The 23721-nt window shown below is 38.3% G+C and overlaps 1 protein-coding gene across 7 annotated transcripts in view; it reads right to left on the reverse strand.

The window, feature by feature from the left end:
• Nucleotides 1–23721, reverse strand: part of LOC129769760 (mucin-2-like) — a 256566-nt gene that overhangs the window by 123955 nt on the left and 108890 nt on the right. For 5 of the 7 annotated variants that reach the window (XM_055772222.1, XM_055772218.1, XM_055772216.1 and 2 more), the window contains one exon: nt 19782–19848. The gene's annotated coding sequence lies outside the window, so the exon portion shown is untranslated. The remainder of the gene's footprint in view (nt 1–19781; nt 19849–23721) is intronic. The other 2 variants (XM_055772223.1, XM_055772219.1) reach the window with 1 other exon arrangement.

Consider the following 23721-nt stretch of genomic DNA (forward strand, 5'->3'; position numbering starts at 1 on the left):
AACGACATTCTCCCAGTACACGTTTTTATCATGAAACTCGCGCATCATAAATCAGGTTTCTTTTTGTAAAACTCCAGTATAGCTTGTCTTCATTTTCATCATTTGCATTAGTTTTCAATGCTTACTTCATTTCAAAACTGTTGTTTTGTTTGTGAGATGTATCTCAAACTCATATTGGCTACAAAGTATCACCGATGCAACAAACCGCTCGTTCCTTGAAGCCATTACTAGACAGAATGAATGATACAAGACGCAAATGAAGACGGAAACATCCATACCAGATTTCAACAACGATATGTATGTTCCACCCAATGTAGATGGTCGTTGCGTTCCGATATTGGTCTCATAAATATGTTGTGCTAGGCAATACCACTAATGAGGAAGACAAGATACGACGTTTTAAAATTAATGCAATACATACCTTATCACTGTGTCGCTGAACAGTACCATTCTTCGACAAAGAGCACCATTGGATAAAACTATGTACACTCCTGGGAGAGTGGTTGGAAGGAACAACAAAAACAGTCACTCCACAGTCCATTACAAAACCAGACACCCACCACCATCACCACCACTTGTGTCGACTGGCAAGAAGATAATGTTCTCCCCGGCAGCAGCAGCAACGGCGGCACTAACAATGTCATCAGTTTTACACTTAATCCTGCCCGCAAAATAATGTTGCACTCAGAACGGCTAACAGAACAACAAGCAGCCTGATATTCACGTGTACCCCAGGTTGTTGTAGCGAAAAGGAACGACAGTCGCACCACATTAACCTATTACACCGCAAAATTGCCACCATTACGGGGTTCCTCCACAATCGAGAGAGGGGAAATCTGGATGTAATAACTCCCCAGAGAATCTATGCGAAACAGAAAAGTTTCATTTGAGTTGGGTTGCAGTGAGATAATAGGTTGTTACCAAATTTTAAAGGGGTTTCCAGGTGCCTAAAAACCGTTATGGTGGATAGACAGGCATTGGAAATGGTGTGGCAAATTATCCATTATTTTTTATAGATTCATTTTATGAAATGTAAATTTTAGTTTCCATAGTTTTCATTTTTAGTTGAGACTATTTATTGAAAAAACGTCCCTGACCTTTTGTTCTACCTACAATCACCCACGGAAATGTGATATTTGACAAAGTTGTTACAAATAAAAAAAATTATAACCATTTATAACTCATTTCAAGCTTTTTTATCTCAAAACTAAACTAACTCTTCAAATCTAAGCTTTTTCATCTCAAAACACGTAGATTTTTTGACGTAGGACTACGTCTAACCGGAAGATATAGGGGGTGAAATGAAAATCTAGGCACTGAACAAGTAGGAAAAAATGCAAGATTTGAAACGCTTATATCTCGAGCATTTATCAATAGATCGCAAAGGTGTTTGCATCAATTGATAGGAAATATATCTACGCATCTATCATAACGAATAACATTTCATTTTTCTTGAGATAAACAATTGAATAATTGTGAAATATCAAGCATTGTCCAAATGCACTATGTGTCCATTTTTGATTGGTCCATTTTGTGCTCCTCAAATCGTACCGACCAAAACGGGCAACCAGAGCAGCAGCGAAATACAATGAAGCACGATTGGAAAGGAAAAAGAAAAAATATGAACGAAACATTGGTCGCAGTCTCACACATGCGTAATTCTCGAGCCAGCCAGTCAGCTTAAAAATCCCCGCGACGCTGCCGTAACGATCATTCTTTGTGTGGACACCGACTGGACAACATCGTTGCTGGACGGGCTGGACGGCGAGGGATCGAGTGCCTTTCTCAAGGCAAGAGGGCGGAGGTGGTAGCGCTGGAGCAGAATAGAGTAGAGTTTTCAAAGGGCCTTTCTCAAGACTAGAGACGAATGAACTGCAAAAGTTTAAAGTCTCTATAATACAATAGCTTCCTTCCTTCCTTCCGTAACGATCATTTTCATCCAAACCGTACACCACATCGTTTCGCATCACATCACATCAACAAACCAACACAAGCAGCCATGTCTGGACATGACAAAGGAGGAAAAGTGGAAGGAAAGGCAAAATCCCGCTCGAACAGTGTTGGTCTCCAGTTCCCCGTAGGTGTATCCGCCAATTGCTCCGCAAGGGTAGCTAGGCCGACCGCGTTAGTATCAGTGCACCAGTTGGCGTTTTATAGTTTCGGCCGCCGAAGTGATCGAGTTAGCTGGCAAAGCTGCTCGCGACGATAAGAAAATCCGCATACAGAACAGACCACATTCGGTTCGGTGGACATCAAGACAACAACAGGCGGTTGCAGCGAGTGGCGAGTGGCAATCGCTAAACTGCAGCAGGTAGCAGAAGAAACAAGTTTGTTCTTCAAACAAACTGCTTTGGTGGCAAATCCAGAACAGGGCGGCATCGAGGGCGTTCGAAATGGTTTTTTTCAAAACCACGAGTACTAAGTTTTCTAAATTGGAACCATTCCATAAAACACGGCGCTTATCAGGGCTATTAAACCTTTCAAAAAAGAGTTTACGAAATACAGTTTAATGCATTCTTAAATATTATCCAAAATAATAATAAAACACAAATTGATTTTTTCATAATTTGTTTGCCAGGATATGATGAGTATGAGAATTTGGCAGTTGTTCTGAGCTTATTGATGGTTGGGGAATTTCCGGATTGTTCAATTTTCACCAATTAAATTGCTTCCAGATTGAAAGTACAGTAATTTACATTTAGTTCGACATTTAGCTAATTGGACGGACCTGTAATGTGACATATTTAGTTGGACATTTTTGTAAACATAGAGTTTGGGGCCAAATTATGACCCAACATGTCCCAAGCTGGATGGGAAGAAATTTTCCAACTGTGAAAGCTGTACCACTGTCATCGCAAATGTTCAATTACAGGTTAAAATCGCCTCCAATGCGAAACTGAGTGGTGCTTCGGCATGTCGCATTAAATGTAATTTGTACAACATGTCCCAAGCTGGATGGGAAGAAATTTTCCAACTGTGAATCCTGTGGCGAGTGGCAAACGAAATCGCTAAACAGGTTTAGCCGAACAAGATGAGGATATCGAGGGATAACAAAACAATAAACTCTTTAGATTAAAGATGATTTTGTGGTCCCTTTTTTGGGTTTGCTTCCGAATCTTTATTTGGTGCTAGTATACTTCTTCACCGCTTTGGTACCTTCGGAAACCGCATGCAAGTTCACCGGGTAGCAACAGACTGATTGCGATCTGAATTTCCCACGCCGTAATGGTTAACCGCTTATTGTAGTGGGTCAGACGCGAGACTTCCGCTACGATACGCTCAAAGATGCATTGACGAAACTCATGACGCTCATCGTCTTCGATGAAAAACCGATGTCGGAACATAATATGACATATAATATGAACTGAATTATTTTGTTTATGCTTGTTCTTGAGCTTATTGGTGGTTAGCGTCTTTTAAATTGATCATTCAGCTTTGGTTGATAACTGATGTTGAAAATTGACTGACGTTATATCTGCATTGTATAGAAACATAACTGGGGAGCAACATAATGAGCTATGTATTTCCTGCTGCTCTGTTCTTATTTTAAAGGACTTTAATCCGAAGGTCATTCGTCCCTGTATTTACTGTTGGTTTTTCAGAACGCTTATAGCTTGTTTATTTCTCGACAGATCGTAGATTTCGTCTCCAAAACCTCAGTTCTTTTTCATTTTTATTTACTTTGTTTGCGGAGACTACAAATCATACAATTCATTCGTCTCAATAGTGAAATATATGATAGTGAATGAGCTGATGACTACCTATGCATTCCCTATCACAGCCATCATTTTGATTGTACGATATGTGTATACGCCAAAAGATGCCCGGCGTTGAACATTTAATAAGGACAAAGCCTTCAGAAAAAAAATCAAGAATCAATTATAGGACAGTGAGAAAAAAATGAGAAAGTTTGTAAAAAAAACGCAAAAACACAACACCAAAGGTTCTTTTCAGAACTCCCATCATGTTCATAAAGAGTAAACAGTAAACTAATCCATATTTCAGGTAGATAGGTAGGTATTCATGTGCTCCCGTGGCCGAGTGGTTAGCGTCAAAACTTAACATGCCGGGGGTTCGGGTTCGATTCCCGTTCTGGTCGGGGAAATTTTTCGTAAAAGAACTTTCCTCCGACTTGCACTGTGGTCCCGCGTATTCTAGAGCTTGCCACTCAGAATGCATTCAAGGCGTGTTATTTGGCATAGAAATCTCAACTAAGTACTAGTGAAAATGACGCAAGTAATATTACGTTGAGACGGCGAAGTTCCTCTAGGAACGTTGGTGCCATTTAAGAAGAAGAAGAAGATAGGTATTCATGTATAAGAAGAAGGTAAAACAATATATTTAAAATATATATTTAGAAAAAGCTGTCCCCTTTGTATAGTCCTACGTCACTCCGGTTATGTCCCCGACATTACCCACCCGTCTTTTTCATTTTGGAAGTGAGGAATGCTCATATGTAAATTTTCTATATGACGGCGTATAACGGTATCATATCGATTTTATATAAATAATGATCCACACACTTAACCCTTCGAATACAGGGGAGCGCGATAGCGCTCCTCTTGTTATATGCCAAATGTGCGGGGAGCGCGATAGCGCTCTTCTTACTTGATGTTAATACTTTTGACTTGGGTTGGGACCTCTTAACGTAGAATTTCGTCTTTCGGGGATATTTTTGAAAGAGGACCTCACGCGCTTTGTGCAGCAAACGATAATTGCGAATGAAATTGTGTAAATATGATATTCTCATAATTTAAAAAAATAATATATATACAAATAAGGAAGTTAATGTTAATAATTTTTTTAAAAACCCACTTTTTTTGTGTGTTTTTTTCATTAATACAACTTTTGTGACATAATCAGTTATCTGCGTTTTTAGTATGTTTTTCAAATATACTCAAACTCATCCCCATTTTGAGCAAATGCTCACGAAATTTGTTCCGCACTCAAACAGTTAAATCTGTTTTTTACGTAGGACTACGTCTTTCACTTCTGTACCGGGGTGTAAGCTCAAAGGTTCGGAAACAAGAGAGTAACGCTTGGAGTGCAAGGCTTTGAACGTTAATAACTCTTTGGTGGCTGAACGAAGTGGTATGAAAATCAACAAGAGCATCACTTCTGTTCTGCTTTAGAAAGGAATATTCATGATCAATGGTATGCTTGTGATTGCGCTCAAGCCAAGGAATATCCACATACATTCGACTACATTCTGTTCAACTTTTATAAGACCAGGTAAACAAACAATGCTTCAATTTATATTCTACTGTGTAGGTATTGGTGACTATCATACATTGCATGATTGCATGATGTGTGTGTGTGCAAACGCTGAGCGTAAACGAATGTTTTTTGTATTTTTCGAATGTCAAGCTTTCATAAGACCAGTTACATATTCCGTTGTTTTAGTTGTTTTGATCAATAAATCTGGAAAATGCCGAAGGGAAAAGTGCTCACGGAGAGAGAAGAAAGACAAAGCGATGTATTTCACCAAGAAAATGTTGATATCAGAGAAATTACTCATCGGTTTGGACAATCCCATCAAGTACTGCTCAATTATTTGGCAAATCCTCAAGGATAAAGTAAGAAGGAGTAAGCTCCACGTAAATCGAAGCTCTCTGACAGAACAGCTTCGAATTCCTCAAAATCGCTTATGCAAATAAAGCAATATTTCAATTTAAATGTTACTCGGGTGACAATTCGTCAAGTTTTGGAAAAAAAAATCCTCACATATAGAGGACTTTCAGGCTCCTCATTCTAAACTATCTCACATCGAAAGACGTCTGAGTTTTGCCTATGCTCACACGAACCAACAGTGGGACATGGTATGTTATGAGAAGAATGTTTCCAAAATGATACATTTTACTATATACCATAACGAAAAGTTTTTCAATGTATAGGTTATGTTCACTGACGAAAAAAAGTTCAATTTGGTCCTGATGGTTTCAGCGGGTACTGGCGTGATTTACGGAAGAAGGAACAGTATTTTCCAACCAGGAATTTTGGTGGAGGCTCGTGCATGGTTTGGGCGGGATCCTGTGTAACGGGAAAGCTAAAGATAACTTTCACATCATTCAAGGATTACATACATGTTCTGGAATCCTCTTTCCTATCGTTTTTGTGTAGATATCGTCACAGAAAATTCACAATCCAGCTAAACAATGCCACTATTCATACCAGCAAGGAAACTAAGCAATGGATTAAGAACCAAAAAATTATTTTTTTGAACTGGCCGGCTCGTTCTCCAGACTTGAATCCTGTTGAACATCGTAGAGGGATCCTTGTACGCAGAATCTACACTGAGGGAAAGCGGTGCACCACGATTGAAGAGTTCAAGATCGCAATATCGGAAACATGGAAACATATCGAGAAATCCGTTCAGCAGAATTTGGTAAATAGTATTCCAACACGCATTTTCCAGGTTATTAGTCGAAATGACAAGGTTGCCAATTATTGACATGTAAATCAACCGATCGTTTTGATTTTTTCATTGATAATTCTTATGAATTTTGAAATGGTCTTATAGAAACTGGACAGCTAAAATTATAATATTTAAGCACAATAAATAAACAAACAACTCTTTTGAACGAAATTGACGTTAAATATACTTTATTATAAGCATTCAACAATGTATGAATGTATCTTGATGAAATTCTAACTTTTTGACGAAAAATCCCCCGGCCAGAACGGGAATCGAACCCGAACACCCGGCATGTTAATGTGAGACACTAAACACTCGGCCACGGGTGCGCTATTTGTATTGAATAAGATCTATAAATTTTTATTCTTTTAACAATTATTTTTCCGTATTGAATATGTATTCTAAGTAACACAACACTTACAAGACTTACTGCTTACAACAGTGGCCGTCATACCCTCTGTATGAGTCGAGCAAAAGTACCTCAATAATTCTATAAAATGCTCTATATAACTTAACATACCAGTGTGTTCATTATTATAACATTTCTATGGGCCATGTACATATTCGCCACTAAAATATTGAATTGTTAGCAAGTAATAAATCGGCGCTCGTCGCCATCTGCAAGTTTTATATTATTTTTATCATGACGTTTTACCTATACACATGCTAAAATGAATATACATGATTGAGGTAATGTTGTACACTAACATTATTTATTAGAATTGTCCCATAGTTGATTGTTTCAATAATCTAGAGGGTGGCCGTCTTTCCCACCGTCTCCTAATGCACGAAGCTGAGAAGTTTACCGTTCGCGAGAAGGGAAAATTTTGAAGTGCAAACAGAGAGAGATAGGAAAAGAGATAAAGAGAGAGAAGAAAGAAAAGAGAGATAAAAGAGAGAAGAGAGAAAGGAAGAGAAGAAAAGGAAGAAAAAGAAATAGAGAGGGAGGGAGAGACAGAGAAAGAGAAGAGATATGAATAGAGAAAAAGATAGAAAAGGAGAGAGAGGAAGAGTAAGAGAGAGAAAGAGAGAGAGAGAGAGAGAAAAAAAAGAGAAAGAGAGAGAGAGAGAAAAAGAAAGAGAAAGAGAGAGAGATTGAGAGAAAAAAGAAAGAGAAAGAGACAGAGAGAGAGAGAAAAAGAAAGAGAAAGAGACAAAGAGAGAGGGAGAAAAAGAAAAAAAAAGAAAGAGAGAAAGAGAAAGAGAAAAAGAGAGAGAGAGAGAATATAGAGAGAGAAAAAGGAGAAAAAGAGAGAGAGAGAGAGAGAGAGAGAGAAAGAAAGAGAAAGATAGAAAAAGAGAGAATGAGAGAAAGAGATAGATAAAGAAGAAGAGAGAGAAAGAGAGAGAGCGAACAAAAAGAGTGAGAGAGAGAGAGCGGAGAAAAAGAGTGAGAGAGAGAGAGAAACAGAGACTAACCCCTTAAAACACTAACATTAAAAAAATATTTTAAATGTCATTGAATCTTACTAATTGAAATGTTTTACAACCAATTTTTGTCAAATGAAAACAACAGCATCTTTCAAAGTAGCGTAACTTTCGAATTGGAGTTAGTTTACGTCAAACATTTTGGACTCAAGGATAGTTGAATAACTCAAATCAAATTCATCAAATATCTGCACTGGGCAACCTCACACACTGTTTTCTTCATGTTTCTAAATGTTTATATCCTTTACTTTGATCTGATTGTATTAGACTGAGTATATAAATTGTTTTAAATTATGATAAATCATTCTAGACCGGCTTGATAAATACTACTCTAATTGTGGGGTATACTTACAATTTCAAAAACCACCAAGTGCGATGAAATCCTGTGGTTCTTCAGTTTCATTAAGTAAAACTCTAAATAAATAACGCATTACTATATGAAAGAAAACCGAACGAAGAATTGCGTCGACCAAAAGCTTGTCAAACCTATCACAAACTCTAGTAAAACTTTTATTCTTCCCTTTCAAAGCATCGCATCACTAAATGAAAAATCAACACAACCACCGAGAACGGCGGGAGCCAAATCCCCCTCGGAAAACGCGCAATAACGCCGGCGGGTGGTATTTTTAAAGATTGCGGTTAAGATAACAACTCCCACCGACGACAAACAGCAGCTGCTGTGCAAATGAAAAGTGGTAAGTTGTATCGTTTCTTCCGTTTCTGTCTTTCTTGATGGTATGATAACTGGATTGGGATGGGGAAGACCATTTGTGACAAAAAGGGACGTAGAAGTTAACTCTCTAGCTCGGTGAGGAAATAAGACATTTGTGTAATCGGCCGAATGATAACGATAATGGAGGGGATGAATCAGTTGCTTCCGGATATTTGCATATTACAACAAATAGTGCTTGCGGTTAAGATGAAATGATTAACAAGTTTTCTGGAAATTTCAAATTGTTAGTGAATTGTATTCAGTAACTGGCACAAAAAACTTTCCCTCTAGATATATGTGAACATTTAAACTAAAATCATTGCTCACGTGATTTTGATTTAGTTGTTAACACATAAAATTTGATGATATTGAAAGAAAAAACGTAACAAGAATTCAAGAATCATATAGAAGTGTAGGGTCTCTTTGATCTTAACACATCAAAAACCATAAAAATTAAATTTCAAAGGTTCAGTATCTTTTCTGAGAAAAAAAATGTCTACTGTAAAAGGATAGAAATTTTTGTCATTGCTGACGAGTTCGGTTGGTCTAGCGTAGCAAGTTTGATCGCGTAATGTGCTCAAATTTTAACAGAGATATCAACATTCTAAACATAAATTGCCATTGCCCACTCATAGATCTTCTTCTTCTCTTCATCTGTGCGTTTGTATTGTCTATCGCTCACGACATGTTTTCTAGGACACATGTTTGATTCAGTCCAAAAGTACAATTATATTCGTCGATAGGAACGGATCGAAACCGGACGGCAATACAATACCCATTTGGAGAGTCAAATGTCAAACTGTGATAATTATGAAATCGCCTCGATAATTCGGGACACGTACATATACAAACAATTACAAATTAATGAACCAAATGCTTTGCGGCAGCTGATAACAATACACATCCACAAACATCACGCGTCGATTCGTTGTCTGCCACTGATAGTATGAAGGTGCCTACGTCCAGCCTTCGTTCAGCATCCGTCCACCACTCTGTCGCGGAATCACGCGTCACATATGCATGCCACCTATCTCATCAGCGGCGTGGAGGAGAGCTTGCGGCGCCGATGTTTGCACTTGCCAATCTCGTCGATAGTTGAAGGCCTTGAAATTTTGCCACCACGAACGCCACAGCCGAGTCGCCGAGCCGACCAGCCGCCACACGATAATGCAGCATTAGGCTCTTTCTGGGCGCAGAAAAAAAGAACTGGTCTGTTTGAGGAAAAGGTTAAACTTGTTTGGGAACAGGTTAACATTTAAAGGTGTATAAATAAATCTCAAAAAGTCAGCTAAAAGCAGCCACATGTGTACAATCTGTACACTTATTCTTACTCGGGTATATTCTTGTTATAAAAAACCTCCCTCTCGAATGAAGAAGATTCCCCGAGGCTGCAGTTATCTCGCTTACATGCAAGTTCTCCAGTCAGGTTTCTTCGGGCGGTTGTGAAATGTGGAATCAATTGTTGGGCCCGAGAAATGCCAACGATGATACGAACTCATGGAACTCAAAACATATGTACATCATTTAATACACATCCCGTCTCCCCGGCTTAATAACAGACGGTCTCGTCAGTTATCAGTGTTGTTTATGAGAATGCGCGAGTGACACTGGAAGATGGGAAAAACATTGCGCTGAAAGTGTTTCTACTTGATAGCAAGACAAAGCATAGTTTCAAAGCATTTTCGAGAGGAGTGCCACTTTATAAAAGTTTTCTTATACTGAGCGATTTCTTTCTGAGTAAATCACCTTTTTTGTTAAAAGAAATTCGAATTCGAATCAAAGAACAAGTTGTAGAGCGGTTAGATAGCTTCAATTTTGTTGATAGGAACAATTATGTTTATTATGCATTTTTGGAGTAAAATTAATAATAACATTTAAAAAACCACTAACTTTTATGTTTTTATTTCCAAGAACGTTATTAAAATACACTAATTTAAATTTTTCACAACTATATCCTGTACTCAATTTTCTCATCCTTCAAATAGGAGCAACAAAATTGTTCTACGTAGCGTACTTTTCGATGTAGAGCCAGTTTAAAGCAAACAGAGCCCCAAGCTCTTGTTCCAAAGATATGAAAAAATCAACTAAAGTATTGTCCACTTAGAATCCACGCGAAAAAAAAACTTGTATCTCCGGGACGTACGAAACAGGCTAACCAATTGGGACAAAAATATTGTAGTGCACTTTCATAAACTTATTTTTTAAATAATTTCTCTTAATTTCCAATATACAGTGTCGGACAAAACATTAAAACCACTCTTCAACAAAAAAAGGAAGTGACAAAACTTTGAAAAAAAAATCCAATCCAGTGCTTCAATCCATTTATAATAATTTATTTGCGTTGTTCGAAGAAATTTATAGCATCTGTAGTTAAAACAATAGACATTCATTGAAAAATGCGTTTCAAACATACTTAACAACTAAAATGACGCAACAAAATTTAGGACCAGTTCCTCGTTTCGGTGTTTCGAGTGTTGTTTCGACCGATTTTTGAAGAAAATTGGTTGTTTCTCGGTGCGATTCTGTGTTTTTCGAATCCTGGTAAGTATGTATCATGTAAACAAGAGAAAGTAATGTTTTAGTTCTCGAATTCTAGTTGCAGTAGGCCGAAAAATGTACCATGCCCATAATTGCATGGAAACACAGCGGATGATCATTCGCTAAATGTCCAAGGCAGGCAGCAGCCAACGCGAAATCGCAGAGTACTTGGGACGATCCAGAACCTTCGTGTTTAATGCCCTCCACGATGACAAACGACCGCGAAGGATGACTCTGCCATAAAGCAAGCCTCCAAGAAAGATTGCTTGAAGGCCTCGAAAAAGATCCGGGACGAACTGAACTTAGCCGTAAGTTCCCGGATAGTTCAGCAGCGGAGCAGGGGCTATGCGGTGGAAGCCCCCGGAAGGTCCCGATGCTGACGCTGAAGCATCTGAAAGTGCGGCTGAAGTTCGCGAAAGACCACTTCGATTGGATCCGTCCGGAGAAGGAAAAGGAGTGGCGAAATATACTGTGGTCGGATGAAACGAAAGTAAACCTAATCGGCTCGAATGGATAAGCTTGGGTCTATCGCCAAATATGTTACGCTTACATTCCACAGTATACCACGAGGACATTCAAACATGGAGGAGGGAACATTATGGTGTAGGGATGCTTCTCCTGGTACGGGGTTGGCCCCCTGTACTGGGTGTAATGGACGCCGAGATGCCCCTGAAATGACAGTTCATGCAAGACAATAATCCGAAGCACACCACCAAACCCGTCAAAAAGTGGTTCCAGCATAACAAAGTCGACGTCATGGAGTCATCGGAAGCCTGTTGGTTCCTGAGAATCAAAGAATCCTTACAATCGGTAAAACTGAGGATCTTGGAAATCGAAAAATCTGAGAATCTTGAGAATCTAACAATCTGTGAAAATCTGAGAATCTAAGAAAATCGAAGAATCTGAGAAAATCTAAGAATATGAGAATTTTTTGAAGAACTGAGAATCCGGTAATTTGAGAATCGAAGAATTAGAGAATCTGAGAATCTGGTAATCTGAGAACCCGATTATCTGAGGAATTGAGAATCTTGGAATCGGAGAATCAGAGATTCAGAGAATCGCAGAATCTTAGAATCTATGAATCTGAGAATCTGAGAATCTGAGAATCTGAGAATCTGAGAATCTGAGAATTTGAGGATCTAAAAATTTGAAAATCTATGAATCTTAGAAATCGAGTATCTACGGTTCCGACCAAAGATGCCAATCTTTCTGATTTTTCAGGATTTCCCAGACTTTTTGACAAGTTCCCTGATATCCTGACAAACACTCAATTTTGCCTGATTTCTGTGAAATAATCATGATTTTTTCTGATTTTTATACTTTTTTTTTACAACTTACATAAAAAAGCTCTTTGGTATTGTATAATCTTACTCTTTCACACTCTTGCCTACCCTTTCTTTTGTTTATGATCTATCTATTACTAAGCCTTGTCGAAGGTGCTCGAAAGCCGTTTCAAATGGTTATATTTTGAGTTAATCTAAATATATGATGTTTTTTAAACGCTTCAAACACCTAGTCCTGACTCCTAGTTAACCGTATTTAATATTAAATTATAATATTAAATAATTATTAAATACAGATTTTGTTCAAATCCGTTACAATTTTCGCTTCTCAGATTAAAATCATTTTCAATGATGAAAATGTGGTAAATATATCTATAACCGAACCAGATAAGTCTAATAATATCGACTCACTTCGCAATGAAAATGCCGTTTTGAAGCGAATCGTGATGGGTGATGAAAATGCATATTTTACAACAATGTTGAATAACAAAAATTTGACGTAAGGCGAAATGAACTAACTTTAGCTAACTCCAAAGCCGGTCTTCTCTCGAAGAAAGGCATATGCTTGGTATGGTGGGATTGGAAACGAAATGTTTGCCTATAAAAATGATGCTTTTTCTCCAAAAAATCGGCAACCCGATATGAGTTACCCTGATTCCTGATTTTTATTTTCATTCTTCCTGATTTTTCCAAATTATAGTTGGCAACCCTGGTTCTGCCAATCTGAGAATCAAAGAATCAAAGACTCGAAAAATCTGAGGATCTAGGAATCTAACATTCGGAGATTTTAAAAATGTGAGAATCTCAGATTTTGCATATCTCGAATCTGGCAATCTGAGAATCAGTGAAACGAAGATTCTAAAAATCTAAGGATCTGAGAATCTGAGAATCGAAGAATCCAGAAATCTGAGAATTTGAGAACCTAGGGATATATGATTTTGAGAACGGGTACCTCAGCCCACGAGTTAATGAGAACTTTTGGTAGGATGAAATATGGCATTAATGGTTGATTTCAATGTAATTGAAAAGACGTAATCGATTAAACTAACCGGAATAAAAATAAGATTATAAGGAAAGGTAGTCCTAATCCGGCCGGTGGTCCTGAACCGACTCTCTCTTGGATCACGGGAACGGCGTTACCTACCGAATTTTTAGTACTGTCAAATAAAAGGTGTCACAACGTCGACAATTTGGTTGTATGAGGATCTTTCACCTGCTCCCTTCATTCCAGCGTTTTGTTGCCATTTTGTGTTCTCTATTCTTCGAAAATGGAAAAGATAGATTTTTGACCTGTACAGAAAATGAGTCAAATGTTCTTTTGAATTACAAAATTTCGAAAATGGTCGTGGTGGTCCTGAATATCTGTTTTTGCTTCATAATTATTTAACACGCTTGAGGCGCTTGCCATCGCACAAGCCTGACTCATAGGACGTAGTTCACTCCCGAGGGAACACATTTGATTATGATATTAGACGCCTTTGATCAACATCCGCCAGCCGTTTTAAAGTATATATTTGCCTGGGTGTTTGTGTGTAGAGCGTTGAGTGTTGAGTGTTGAACGTGAAGCGTTCAGCGCATTAGCATTTAGCGTTTATAGTTTAGCATTTTGCGTTTACCGTTTAGCGTATAACGTTGAGCGTTGAGCGCTGTCCCTTCAGCGTTGGTCGTTGATCGTTCCCGTTCCCGAAAGCCAACATCTTCGTTTCCAAAACGGCATCGGAATTCAATATCCATATCGTAGGGGTTTTCCGTCGTTGCTAGTCATTCGGACTCATTATCAGCAAATCGGAAGTCGAAACAAGTTTATATTCGTTTTCCACTTGTCAGTTATTTTCACCTATTTCAATGCCGAAGTCGTCAAAAAAAACAAGAATTTTATGTGATGAATAGCCATTGCAATTTAGAGGGTCGAGTCAAAGTCACCTTCCTCTATTAGTTTAGTAACAAGAAATGCATTGGTTTCAAAATATCCGTATCTATTTACTCATAAAATCGTTTTTGATTGTCTATACATTTTTCGAAAGCAGAAAATATCATGGCTCCTTACCGGAGATCATAACACCGCCTTTTAATGTGACTCCAGCCATTTTAACATTCAGTTCTGGAAGATTAATGCTAGCTTTCTAACAAAATCAGGGCTTTTGAAATAATCAGCGAAATTGCACAAAGAACACACCGAATCGTACGTGATCCACTTTTCATCACCAGTCACCATAATCTTCAAAAATGGGTCGAGTTCGTTCCGTTTCAGCAGTGCATCGCAGGCGTTGATTCGGTCTAAAATATTTTTTTGTGTCAACTCGTGTGGCACCCATACAGCCAGCTTTTTTTGGAATCCAATCTTCTGCAAATGGTTCCAAACGGTTTTATGGTCTATACCCAGTTCCTGGCCAATCGAGCGAGTGATCACATGCCGGTCTACTCGGATGATTTCAACGATTTTATCGGTTTCCACGACAATTGGCCTACCAGTACGGGATGTATCTTCAACAGCCACTACACCAGAACGAAATCGATCAAATCAACGCTGTGCTGTGCTGTGCGAATCGTTACATTATCGGGTCCATAAACTACACGAATTTTTTCGGCCGCCTTCGTCGCAATTTTACCTCGCAGGTAGTAAAAACATAAAATATGGCGAATTTCTTGCTTGGTGGACTTGGTGGACATCTTTGACGCGTTATAACTTGAGACTGAAAAGGACAATCACAACACTGTCAAATCGACACTTGTAGCACAAATTGTCGTCTTTAAATAGCCGTATAGTATGACCCGATGCGATAAGTACAACAAAAGATATGTTTAAGTGTTGCCATATATTGACAATATACGACATTTCTTTTTTCCCAACCCAATATTTTCTATTTTGGTGGAACTCAAACCCATCGTGAAGAATATAATCTGATTATTACATTTCAATACACCCCAATCCACGCCCAACGCAGACTCAATGCTACGAAATAAGCAGTAATGACTACCGGGTTCAAACCTTTCATCTGAACCTGCCGTCATCCAAACACAAGGCAAACACAGTCAACAACGTATGAAACGATCACTACTACTAATGCGCCGCCTTGCGTAAAAATGACGTTTTCGGTTCAATATTTCTGCTGAACAAAACCGATGCAAACGATGGAAAATACACACCATTCTTCAGTGTTTGTTCGTAGTTGTCATCGTTTCCCTTTCTGTTTCTCTTTCTATTCCTGACGTCATTAAAATTTGAGAGAGGGCACCAGACCGCGAGAGTACACAGCATCAAACACCCCGAGCGAGCGTGATGCAAAAAAAAACGAACAAATTCATTCATGATTTCTTCGTTGATGTGTGGTTTTAGTTCGAACGTTTTTATCGATTTTGTTCATTCGACAACTTGAACCTGGTACATATAGTACACGTATGTTTGCTCACGTTTCAAAACCTCCGCTGCATTGACCGGACATGTGGATGAAATAGCTGCGTACTTTGGTCTTAATGTTGACAAAATTGTGGTCCAGAGCTATGATGGCGCTACTGTAATGTCCGAAGATAAATCAGGTGTGCAAACATTAGTGAAACAACGGTTATTCATTGGATATATTCACCGTCGCGCACACGTATTGAACTTGGTTTTGCTTCACTCTTGCACAAACAACAAGAAAACGTCAAGGTTTTTCAGTACAATCTCATCTATTGCGGCATTCTTCTCGCAGTCATCAAAACGCAGCGAGACATTGCAAAAATAGATGATTTGAATTATGCACCTGAAACTTTTACTACATTCAGAGGTCCTCACGCATTCATGCTTGAGTTCAACACTGTATTCTTGCTAAAACTTTTTTGCGAATATTTTTGCACACAGATGGTTTTTTATCAAATTTTGCAAAAAAAAGTTAGAATTTGTGCTTGCCTTGCTTCTATAGAGGAGCTCGAAGCAGATCATCATTCCGATAGTACGCTCAAAGATGCAATTGATGTATCTGCGAACTATGAATGACAGTAACGTCATCAATTGTCGTCGTTTAAATGAATCGATTATAGACAAAATTATAGACGGAATGACGATACGGTTTAAGGAACTAGATGAATACAAACTCGTCGCTTTATTGAATAACGAAAATTTGACTTCGATGTCGCATTACCTACTTGGAATTTGAAAATGCTTATTTCATACCACTCGAAATTCGATGAAGCGAAGCTTTGTAATAAGCTGACGGTTCTTTTTAAATTATAGTCATTATTCCGATCATCGTTGGCAAAACCTGCATCAGACCTACTCCGAAACGGCTGGCCAGAATGATACTGATATTGCCTAATACAACGTCATCCGTTGAAAGAACTTTTTTTGTTGTTCGACGGGTCAAGAATCATTTGCGGTCGAGATCTGACCAAAAACGATAATTCGGAATTATGATGATGACTGTGGAAAAAGATTACCTTTATGCCATAAGGCAGATGTGTTTGTTTTATGAGGAATTCATTGATAAGTTAGCGCTCATAGTTGACCGTAGGATTATTTTGTTATACAGGTAAACATGTTTTTGTGCACAAAAAAAATCGTGTTCGCTCAACTATTTGAAAAAAAAAGTTTTTGTTACGTGGTGGATAGGAACCGCATAAAAAAATTACCTTAAGAAAATAACCCAAATCCTAATGATTCCATTCGTGATCAACATTCGATTTCATTTTTTCACTTTCATAAGCGGCAAGGCCTACTCACTTGGGCAGATCATTAAATCAACTCTTTGCTCCTGTCAATAAGCTCCTACTGACACCCCTTAAAACAAACCTAACAAAACATGGGAATGAGAATTAACTGACACAGTCGCACCAAAAATTCGCACAAAAAAATTCGCATAAAAAACCACACGAAAACTGGTTTTACTGTATCGATAAATGTAGAGAAATAAAAATGTTAAAATCTGTCATCGCAATACTGTTGTTTTAATGTTGCAAATGAAATTGAACAGGTAGCTCAGTTGGTCACGCGTCACCTCTGGCAACAACGGGTGCAATAGTCAATTGGGTGCACTCAATACGTGTCGACAGAGTTATGGTAGGTGTTCTTGGGCAAAATAAAAAGGTTACTGAGACAATCCATCTATAACAGATCGGACCGATGTAACAATAAGCGACGCCGGAAGAGTACCACGTGCGACCTATGTCGAAATTCAACCTGGATAGCATGTACCACGTTAAAATACCAACACTTCATTCGTAACCCGTACCAAAGTTGAAAATCGAAAACAATCCCAATGATTTGAATTTGGTATTTGGCTCTAGAATATTTCAAATAATTTCAACATATCTTACGACTGATACAGCAAACAATACATTGACCTGTATTGTATAGGTCGATGGAATTCCGACAGGACATTAGTGAAAATTTTACCTTTTAAATTCATATCACAAACGGCGCCACTAAAATATGTTGTTTAAAAAAATGATTTTCATAACGGGTATTTCAATATGGACGCTACAAAAGTAAACCGATAGGGACAGCAAACGACTCCATATTGTTTCCCGCTCTCTTGACATTTCTCTTCCGAAGGTTTGCCATTTCATAGTGAAAAGATATACGATCCAACAACGAGTCGAGATTATTAAAATTTACTACCGGAATTCGGAGTCAATGGCCACAACTTTAAGAGCGCTACGTTCAATTTATGGTCGTCATAATCGTCCTGCCAGATCAACAATTGAGCGTCTTGTAGAAAAATTTGAATTCACAGGCACAGTACAAAATGTTACATTATACGTTATAATATACGTTATTGATCAGGCAGCAAACCACACGTACTCCATGAGTCGCCATTGCATCCCCAGAAACATAAGGTTTGGTGCGGTTTATGGTCCGGTGGCATCATTGGGCCGTACTTCTTCCGTGATGATCAAGACCGGCACGTTACTGTGAATAGGAATCGGTACCGCTCAATGATAATCTAATATGTTTGGCCCGAATTGAATGATATGGACTTGGACAATATTTGACGATTTGACGCCGTTAGACTGTTTCCTGTGGGGCTACGTCAAGTCTATGGTCTATGCCAACAAGCCAGCGACGATTGATGAACTTCGTTCGAATATCGAATGTGAAATTGCAGCAGTATCGTCCGATTTATGCTTGAAAACCGTTGAAAATTGGGTTCAGAGTCTGGACTTCTGCAAGCGTGCCCGTTGTGGCCATGTAAATTGATATTCAAAACCGTTTTTGTTTTATTTGAAAAAAAACTTTTGTAGCGTTCTTATTGACAAACCCGACAGTACAACGTCAAAAAATTACGACGTCCAGTATGTATGTACAACGCAACAGAATGTTTCTAATCAATCCTTGACGCTATATGAAGAGCTCCAAATATGTTATCTCTACAGCAGAATGAAGTCACTTTCGAAATTAATGGCCCAAACTAAATGCAATTTTCATGTCGCAAGTAAAGTAAAAGGGCTGGGAATTGTGAACCGAAAGAACGGGGAATGTAGACACATGTCAATAACAGGTTATTTTGCTCTCTCCAAATAGCTCAAAAATGTTCGCGTGCCGTTATTGTTGCCGCCCATGGGTTATGGTTTTAAATCATTTCAACGCAAAATAAAATTTTTCGAAGTCACCTATATGTCATCATTATGTGCAAACCAATGTTTGCGATTTTGAACCAATTTCATAGATGATATTACGATGCAAAACAAAATAGGAGCAATATCAAAAACAAGTCGTTAATGCCTTCAAGACAAGAGAGACAAAAACGAACGGGGTAAATTTGTTTGTAAATTCGGTATTTCCCCCGACATCGTCGTTTTTACACATCGAACAACCTCTCCACAACCCTGGTAACAAACAGTGCATAATTGGAAAAATGCATAATTGTTGGGAAACATTTAATTATTTTTTTTGCAGAAATACACACCAAAGCTATGTTTTGACCTTTGTCAGGTGCAAAATCCAAAAAAATAACAAAACCCACGATCCATCGAAATTGTTTTAAAACAAGTTTATAGAGCGGGTTAACAATGTGCAAGCTTTCGATATTTTTTTTTCCTTCCGATTCGCTATGGCACAAAATAAAACACAAACTTGGACAGCGCAAAAAACCAACAACTTTGCACCCATTGCAAGTTCGGTTTGGGTATGCATATTACATATTGCGATCAACAGATAGTTAAAACACGCGTGGATGTGGATCGTATTTCCAATACGCAGTGGTTCGATTTTTGGGCAGGCAAAAAAAAACGATGTAAAACACATGAGTCGCAACGCCGGAAGTTCGCCAAATTGGCAGAAACGAAACGTGCGCATTGTGCGTGTGAATTTAATAACGTCGGTTTCGTTGAACTTCGGGCACTTTGGTGACAAAAAACGATCGAAACCAACACGCTTAGCGTTTCAAAAAAAAATTATAAAAAATTGATTCTAAAAACATTAACTCACCAGAGTAAGCGCTCTTGGTCGACTTCGTTCAATGCATTTCAATACTGCAGTTGGAATAGATCGGAACCTGAAAATACAACAAACGAAGGTTCTAAATTAGTATTAAGCTTATCAATCAGTAGTAATGATAAAAATGATATACAGGATGATTCGGTTTCTTTTTACCATCAATGTTATGTGGTCGAGTTGATCTGCTTCAGTGCGCATATCGCTCAACGGGATGGTAAAAAAAATAGTAAAACCAGATTTTGAAACTTAAAACTTAAAACCTTAAAAACGAAATGAATGTACTTGATTTTTTTTTGATAAGAAGTAAATACAAACGATTGGAGGAAAAAATTGGAACCTTTTCCATGGAAATGCTGTATTGAAGCGTTCAATGCGTTCATGTTTTCTTCTAAAATATTTTCATTTACATAAGTGCTTTCAGGATTCAGGATCACTTTAGAAGGAGAAGCTGAATTCGGATATTCCTTATAAAAGGAATACAACATTCCGTCACGTCTCTTTGATTTGTGTTGCGTTGAAGAACATGTCCCAGCTCTAAATAGCATTATTACCATCAAAACGCTCAATAATAAACATCAAACAAATGTTTCCGTACACAAAATGACGTCCCCAATTCGTCAAACATGCCTATCGTTTACATTTGAATGACTAAAGTTAGTCTCAGAACAGTCGTCTCGCTAGTCCCATAGCAGTGTCCCTATTTATATCCCACACTCTAGCGCACATAACCCAAATAAAAACCAAAGTAAAGAGCTTGGAACTGATGACAATTTGATTCCCAGAAAATGGCCCGGAACCTGCATCTCGTGTTCGACTTTGAACCGTGACAATTCCACAGGTGGCTTTGTAGCGGATATCATCTTTCATGGAGCATTAAAATTGTTCCTCTCGCTTATGAGATCCGTTGTTCCAATCCCCTCCCCGATGGTGTCGTTATTTTCCGGGTGTTCTTGTTGTTTTATATTCATATTTTCTTCGCCCGATGGTGGAGGTGGAGGTGGAGAACGTATAAGCGGTAACCATCCATACGGTGAACCGTTCACTTGTAATAATCGGCTGGCAAAAAAGCGGGAAGAGGTTCCGCACCATGGTCGAGTTGGTAACTGATTCAACTGCTGCTGCTGCTCTGTTTGAAATGGATAAACCAAGTTGAATTGTATCAACAATTATTCCTGTTTTCCGCGCTAGATTAATGTAAATAACTGATTTTTTTTTTTTGCTCGACGATTCTGGTTACTGCGAATCATGCAAATGAACGGTTAGAGCTCAAGGTCGAAAAACGGTGTGAATTTATTTCGTAACTGAGTCTGGAATGTTTTTGTTTATGCTGAAAGTCCGTGCGCGTAGAAGATACGTGATTTTCACTCATACAAATCCTAGCGATTTAGTGAGAAAAAAATCGACATATTTACATTTCATGCATTTGTGGTCAATTTCAAATTCAGATTAGAACAAAAACAAAAAAAAGCAAAGAGCATTCAAACAGTCGGAGATAGAATCGTGACTTACTTCACAACAATGTGCTTCTTCCTCTGATGTCGCCTCGTAATTGATGTCGTGCAACATACATTCACTTTGTCTGTTTACCTTTCTTTTTAAATAACGGTTACGCTTTGCTGAGAACAGTAATCCCGCTTTCTCTGGCCGCCGTCGTGCTCGTGTTCTTGGAGCGTGAACCCTGTTAACGATTTACCTTTCGCGCGCGTGCAAGCGCAAAGCAACAGCTCTTAAGCTCCGCCCAACATTCCAGCCAAATATAGGCTACGAACGAACGGGGGAATCGCTGACTCGCGACCGACGGAAAGAAAGATTTTCCCGCGAAGTTTGTTCTGGCCACCTTGAACGCCATTAACCTATGGGTTCAATGAGAATTAATTTTAATTCCATTAAGCCGAGAACGAAACAGAAATGAAGGCAACCACGGCTACTCGGGGCGTACATGAAACAAAACACATTGCTGCAAGAGAATGCCAGTCGAAGACTGTGGAGAGATGATATTTCGACGCTACCTTTCATGGACTTCGAGAGAGAAAAAGCAGCATACGATACGATACACGATAGCATCTCTAATGGGTAGATTTGTTCGGTTATCGACGATGTGAACTGCGCCCGCAAAATGCTTGGTCAGCAGAGGTGTTCGGACGCCAGGGGTCTTTTGGAACAAGCTTAAAATGTTTAAGCCACGATTGACCTACGTGTACTTGTTCTGCTTCTTCTGGTATGTCACCTTCTTATTCTAATAGGAGTACCGGTAAGTTTCTTCGTTTTTGTTTCAAAATTTAATGCTCTATTCTGCAAAAATGATAACAAATTTAATATTCAAAGTATTACCCATCGCTAGTCATCGCTAGTTTTTCCGATCTTTCTGGCAATTCACGGATCCATTTGCGGAAATAATCGGCCGGTTTGTTGGCCGGTTAGAATCGATCCAATTTTTGACTTCATCAAAATTGGAGAAGTGCTGGTCAACCAGGCCATGTTGCAACGGTCGAAAAAGGTAGTAATCGGACGGAGCAATGTCTGGAGAATACGGCGGGTGGGATAGGATCCTCATTTCAGCGTTTCCAAGTATGTTTTGACCGGTTTCGCGACATGCGGCCGAGCATTTTCATGCTGCAAAATAACTTTACCGTGTCTTTTCTCGTATTGTGGCCATATCTAAACGTTTTTTTTAGCTTGCCCTGTAATCTGATTGTATGTTTGTAACGTGTTTGTCTGTAGCGCTGACCCACATTAATAGAAATTTGACCCCCTTTCTGTTAACTGATTTATCTGAAATTTGGTACACACCTTTATCTCTGTAGTCATTATAAAACTGCGTATTTCATTATCTTAAAAATCCAAAATGGTGGCCGCTACAAAATGGCGGATCACATATTTTCTCAAACCCTCATTGATATGGGTTTTCCAAACCCCCATTAATATGGGTATCAAATGAAAGGGCTTCACTAGTAGAACAGTTATGTATGAAAAATGTAAATCCAAAAAGGTCGCCACCACAAAATGGCGCCATATATATATTTTTTCTCAGAACTCTATCAATATGGGTATTAAATGAAAGGGCTTGACTAGTAGAACACGGTTATTTATGAAAAATACAAATCCAAGATGGCCGTCATTACAAAATGGCGGACTACATATTTTCTCAAAACCTCAATAATATGGGTATCGAATGAAAGGGCTTGACTAGTAGAATACGGTTATTTATGAAAAATGTAAATCCAAGATGGCTGCCACTTAAAAATGACGGACTACATATTTTCTCAAAACCCAAAAAATGCAAATCCAAGATGGCTACCACTACAAAATGGTGGACTTCATATTAGCATTAGCATTGAGCAAGTTGCACAATATCGTAGGTGGTACGAATTCAGAACTGCTAAGTTAAAAACTAGCCTCCATCCGTTGCTGATGATTGGTAATATCTCTTAGATGAAGGCATGCTTTCTCCAACAGTAAAGAATTGTCCTGGCCACGTCCTTGCAACTGCTAAGGAAAGGGAAGGAATGTTAGTTCGACATTTACTTAAGAGAGATGCAGAGAACTCTACGACCTCTCATAAATGTCTCGGGAAAATAGAAATGTGTTAGTGGGGTAGGTAAGCCATAGGATACACTCAGCCGGTGTTACTGGCTTAACTTGTTATTACTATTACTATTACTATTACTATTACTATTACTATTACTATTACTATTACTATTACTATTACTATTACTATTACTATTACTATTACTATTACTATTACTATTACTATTACTATTACTATTACTATTACTATTACTATTACTATTACTATTACTATTACTATTACTATTACTATTACTATTACTATTACTATTACTATTACTATTACTATTACTATTACTATTACTATTACTATTACTATTACTATTACTATTACTATTACTATTACTATTACTATTACTATTAC

The sequence above is a fragment of the Toxorhynchites rutilus genome, chromosome 2, assembly GCF_029784135.1.
Source record: "Toxorhynchites rutilus septentrionalis strain SRP chromosome 2, ASM2978413v1, whole genome shotgun sequence".
Classification (NCBI taxonomy): domain Eukaryota; kingdom Metazoa; phylum Arthropoda; class Insecta; order Diptera; family Culicidae; genus Toxorhynchites; species Toxorhynchites rutilus.